Below are 6000 nucleotides of genomic sequence, written 5' to 3' on the forward strand. Positions count from 1 at the left end.
ACTAGAAGTCCATCCCCAACTTTTACCATGATTAAGGAATGTTTTGGTACAGATTGTAACCATGGTTAACACTAACCAATGTTGATTTCACAGGACCCCTCTGAATGCTATGAGCTATCCTCAGTGCAAATTGCGTCCCCTTACATACGATGCTAACCCTCATACTAAGGAGGCTAACCCACTTCCATTGTGAATGGACAGGCACAGCATTGTTGTTAGTCAATGCTCTACTTATGCTAGGCAATGAAAGTGGTTTGTTCACAAAAAAGAATTCCGTGATTAAGAGAACTTGATAACATCAACATCACTATCTGAAAAAAGCAACTTACTAATCAACTCCATATTACTTAGCCACAAAATTCTGGTCTGGCCTTTATGGACATGCAGGAGAAGAAAATTCTGAAGGTTTGGGGGTATATTAACACCTTTCCAGCCTCCACTAATTCTGCCACTCCCCGCCCCATATCAGAATTAGCAGGGTGAGAGAAGACACTGCTCTTGGCTAACCTATAGTGTACATTGCAAGCAATCCAAATAAAAAAAATTGAATTAATAAGATTTTTTGGTAGCATTATGACACATATAAAAGCAAAAAAGAAAAATTATTGGATTTATACTCCACTTAGAGGAAATTGTCTACAAAGTAGCTGATAATATACCAAAGTAATAAATACTGTATTACAATTTTAAAATGAATAACTATGATATATTTTGTTTCCATATAGTAGAAATGTCATTTTTAAAGCACAATTAACATGATGAACTCCTGCCAACCTAGCAGTTCGAAAGAACGTCATGTGCAAGTAGATAAATAGGGACCGCTCCGGCAGGAAGGTAAACGGCGTTTTCGTGTGCTGCTCTGGTTCGCCAGAAGCAGCTCAGTCATGCTGGCCACATTACCCGGAAACTGCGGACAAACGCCGGCTTCCTCGGCCTATAGAGCAAGATGAGAGCGCAACCCCAGAGTCGGACACGACTGGACCTAATGGTCAGGGGTCCCTTTACCTTTTAACATGATGAAAGCACTATTTATAAAGTTAAACTTGGATTGCAGGCACAAACGCTGCAGAAAACTCTCCTTATATTCAGAAAAAATACCCCAAATGTATTATCCCAATTCAGAATAGAAAAATAAAAAGGTTTTACTTCATAATAAAAGCCCTAGGTCACCTAATTAAAAAAAATAGGATCCCACCAAGGGTATGCAACTATATGGAGTCTGAAGGAAATTGAGCAGGAAAACCAATTACACTAGGATAGGCATTTCCTTTTAACACTACAGTACTTTTGAAATAACATATAGTAGCTGAAAGACAAGAGTGCTGCACAGAATCTAACAAAGCTCAATGTAAATAATTAGCATTACTTTGGGGTAATCAGAGAATAAGACTACCATACCACTCTGTGCCCACAGCAACATGTTCTTAAGAGTTTAGATAACTTCAGTGAATAAAGGTTATGGCCTGATTTTACCCTGAAATGTGGATTTGAAACAAAGTTTCATCACTGATGTTATTTCACAAGAGCAAATAAATGTCAGTTTTACTCTACTACCCATGGCATTGGAAAGGCAGGTGAGGTATGGCAAGAGCAGATCATTGCCTCCAAGTTTCCAGTAGCTCCAATTCAGTCCTGATCAGTACACAACACAAAACACACAGGAAAATGTTATGCACCAGAAATGGGGTTCTCAGAGGCGCATTACACCAGCTGTTCCTTCATCTTTAGAAAGAGCTGTCCTCGCAATACTTAGTACCAAAAAAACCCCCCACCACCATTTCTGACTCTGCTACCCCCTTCTCTTGCCACCTATTTACACACTAGTGTTAATCCAGAATATGTAGCTTCACAGTACCTTATACAGTGGTACATCGGGTTAAGTACTTAATTCGTTCCAGAGGTCCCTTCTTAACCTGAAATTGTTCTTAACCTGAAGCACCACTTTAGCTAATGGGGCCTCCTGCTGCTGCCGCTCCGCCAGAGCCCGATTACTGTTCTCATCCTGAAGCAAAGTTCTTAACCTGAAGCACTATTCATGGTTTAGCGGAGTCTGTAACCTGAAGCATCTGTAACCTGAAGCGTATGTAACCTGAGGTACCACTGTAGCTCCAATTCAGTCCTGATCAGTACATAACACAAAACACACAGCAAAATGTTATGCACCAGAAATGAGGTTCTCAGAGGCGCATTACACCAGCTGTTCCTTCATCTTTAGAAAGAGCTGTCCTCACAACACTTAGTACCAAAACCCCCCAAACATTTCTGACTCTGCTACCCCCTTCTCTTGCCACCTATTTACACACTAGTGTTGATTCAGAATATGTAGCTTGATAGTACCTTGTATGTTAAACTATTTCCACGGGCCTCTCTCAATTAAAAGGCTCTGACCCTGCTAAGGAGTGGGCACCCCAGCAGTGGCGTAGCGTGGGGGGTGCAGGGGGGCCGACTGGGCGCAACATCTGGGGGTTAGGGTTAGGGGGCGCAAATCCATGGGTTAGGGGGCACAAATTACTTGCCTTGTCCCGGGTGCTGACAACCCACGCTACGCCACTGCACCCCAGGCAACACCGCAAGTCAACAGTTCTAACATTTCTTATCCGCTTCAAATATTATGCCAAACGAGTTACGCTCGAGGTGGTCATCGCCCCTTGGGTGGAAGAGAGCCCCACTCACGGAAGCAAAGGAGAGCAGAAAGCAAGAGGCCGCCAGTCGGCTGTGTTTATTTATATCTTTTAGGATCATTTTTCATCCTGCATGGGTAGAGCTGGGGCCTGCTACAACCAGCGCTGCTATAAATAAGCCTTTACGGCAACACTCGGGGTACTTGGCTGTTTCCACCCGATCTGGACTGGTGACTGGTTGCACCACAGAACCTGAGTTTCCATCCCGAGTTATTGGACGGTGTGAGGGGAGAGAAAAGAGAGAGAAGAATCTCACCATTAGCTCGGGTTGGGGTCGGAGAGAAAGAATAACTCTCAAGCCCCGTTACCCTTTTCAGGTCGTCATTATCCGAGGAGCGAGTTTCACGTCCCACTCCAAATACTGTATACTAAACTCCCCTTCTGCTCCTCCACCGCCGATGCCCTCAGAGAAGGAAGCGCCACTGCGCAGGCGCAAGTGAAAGCGATGGAAAACCCTCTCCTCCCGCCGCCCCCCCCCCACCGGCGCCCCGATCCTAAACAGCCCCAAATTCATTAACCCAACGGAGCTCCTGCAGCTACAGCCGCGAAACTGGAACGAGAGAGGTATCCCCAGGAACCATCATTACCTCAACACACATGTTATTATGATAATAATACTAACAACAATGACACCCTCGGAGCTGAGAGACAGCTGGAGGGGCCCGAAGGAGCCGTTCGACCCTCTGAGAGGATTTGCGGCGTCTTCTGAGAGGAGAGCGAAGAGGCCTCGCCGTTCACCCGCTCCAGCAGCCTCGCAGAAGCGCGCAGCGGGCCCCCGAGGCCTGCCTCGCCACTCACCTACGAGGAGCCGCAGCCGTCGCCTCTTCGCCCGCAGCGGTGCACACGGAGAGCCCACCTCCTTTCCACGGGCGCTGCTGCGGGAGCCGCTTTTCCCGCCCGTTTTACCCGCCGGGGAAATCCAGCCGCCAGATACAGAGATCAAAACAAATGGCGGGGGGAGGGGGGGTCAACCGCCACCAAAAAATAAACTTTCCTCGTCGCCGCCGTCTCACTCCCTGGAGGAGCACGAACCCAAACACATCGGGACCCGCCCTCAATGGCCGCCCATTGGCTAGCACCGCAATAATGTTAACACTGATTGGCGAAGTTACCTGGCCGTCTCAAGGCGACCTGCCCCCTTTTCCATCCCCCCTCCTCATTTCCCATTGGGCGACTCTTCAACCATCTCAAGATGCATTAGTCACAGTGGCTGCATATCAAGCAAAGCTCCGCCTCATAAGTTTATGATAATAATTGGACAGCGTGAAAGCCACCCGACTCCTTATTGGTGAAACCAGCTACCTATGCTGTTTTAACTTGCACTCCTCTGCTTTCTCCGCCCTAGCTTTTTTCCAATTGGACAAAACCACAGCTCGTCTGGTCAAGTCACGTATTTGTCCCACCCATATTGTTCCTTACTGCAAGGCTATTGGCTACATATTTCGTCATTACAGCCGGCCAATCATGGCCACCGAATTCGCATCGCCGTAAAAACGGAGCCGAAAATAATAATAAATATTTCAAAGCGCGTGCGCTTGGTCTTCGCTCCTGAAGATGTCAATCAATCTTAAACCGGCTAATCGCAGATCGCGAAGCCTTCGGTACAGCCGAGTCGCGTACCTCTCTGGCCTCAAGACTGGAAACGTCATTGGTCGCCTAGTGACCAGCTTGACGGGGGTGGGGCTAATTTCTCAGAAGGCGATATGCGATTGGGTAATAGGCCACGGTCCCTCAGATTGCCAAAATCAGCCCCCGCCGCCTTATAAATTAGGGGGTGGGTGTTTAGAGGCAAATACTGTAATAACAAGCCAGGTTTGCGCAGCCGCAGTGCCCGGCGCTGTGCGCAGTTGGAGTACCACGTGAGTCCTTGAGGCTGGTGTTCGCACGTGGCCTTGGGCTGCCTCCACGTGACGGTGACAGCCGGCGTCCATTTGGGTGAAGGTGACGCGCTGCCTTTCTGCGGATCTCTGAGGCGCCTCAGCCCGTTTGGTCCTTTCAATCCCCGTATCCAACCGTGGAGCTCTCCCTTGGCACGGGGATGACTAACTACGTGCCGGTCACCCTCTCCATAGGACAGCCTCACTTAGTGCAGTACTTAGTCCTGCCAAACTAGCACATAACCTGCAGCGACAACAATTAAGAATGCTGAACGATGATGGGAGAGGAAGTAAAATTCCTCGTGATATTTTAATTTGTAATTATTTATTCAACATTTGTCACTAAACAACTCTACTGTGGTTTTACATAAACCAGCCAAATATACGATCAATCACACCTCAGTGTCCGAAACCGGCCTGGTTTATTAACTACATTTTTATCTTGCCTTTCCTCAAGTTAGCTGAAGGCCACGTGTGGTTCTTCCCTCATTTTTTTATCCTGGTAGCAACCTGGGAGGAAGGTTCCACTAATCGGTTATGACTCTCAATAAATCACTCCAATTTTAGTTTGACACACAAACCACTGCACACTTGCTTGTATATTATTATTTTATTAACCATCAAAGTATGCGACACTTTATGGAGAACCAAGATGACAGGCAGGAGTGCTGCCATAAAGTTGGGTTGTTGTTTTTTCTGAAAGGGCAGTAAAGCACCGAAAGGAAGCATGTTATTTTCTCTGAGAATAGAATAGTGCCTGTATGTTTTGTTCATATGTCAAGTGCTTCAAATGCAAGAAACTTCCTCTTTAAAAAGCTGGGCGTTGTGGTTGTGGGGGCAACCCCCACCCATGGCCAATGGCTCCTTACAATAACAATTTCTCTTCCCAGTGGGCTCACAATTTAATTTGGGTGAGCAGACTTCAGATTTGCAGGATCTACTTCATGTGTGTGCTTGTTTTACTGGAACCCCCAAGTTCCGCCAACCAGAGGCTAAACTCATAAATTAGAATAAAAGAATTCCCATGAATATCTTTTTAAATATCAGAAGTGAATGGAACTTCAAGTGCTGCCACATTAAAATCTATCCATGGTTACCCCCAAGCATTCTTCACTTTAGCAGTGCTATTAAAGGGGGGTGCATGTCATTTCTTGCTTTTATTATTAAACCACTGGTTTAATCTTCTGAAAATCAACCAAACTTCCGAAAACTCAACCCAGATCTATATTCTGCCCACTCCTGATCTAAACGTCACAGCTCCAGTGCTTCATGGTACTACCATGGAAAAAAAGATAAGAAAAAGAGGTCCTCTTGATTATTGTATAGCATCCCTCCTGCCCTAAAATTGAATGAAGTTCACTTAGAGGGGAGCTATGGGGCTTCAGATTTATTCAAATATATTTCTGGAACAAAGAAATGTTTGAAAGCATGCATAGGGCACT

The 6000-nt window shown here is 46.2% G+C and overlaps 1 protein-coding gene across 2 annotated transcripts in view; it reads right to left on the reverse strand.

Moving 5' to 3' along the window:
• The window catches only part of TNRC6B (trinucleotide repeat containing adaptor 6B), a 92928-nt gene extending 88881 nt beyond the window's left edge, over positions 1 to 4047 (reverse strand). For both annotated transcript variants that reach the window (XM_082241272.1, XM_082241269.1), the window contains exon 1: positions 3480 to 4047. The gene's annotated coding sequence lies outside the window, so the exon portion shown is untranslated. The remainder of the gene's footprint in view (positions 1 to 3479) is intronic.
• Between the last annotated feature and the right edge of the window lie 1953 nt (positions 4048 to 6000).

Source organism: Podarcis vaucheri (assembly GCF_965113315.1).
Source record: "Podarcis vaucheri genome assembly, chromosome: 10".
Taxonomy (NCBI): domain Eukaryota; kingdom Metazoa; phylum Chordata; class Lepidosauria; order Squamata; family Lacertidae; genus Podarcis; species Podarcis vaucheri.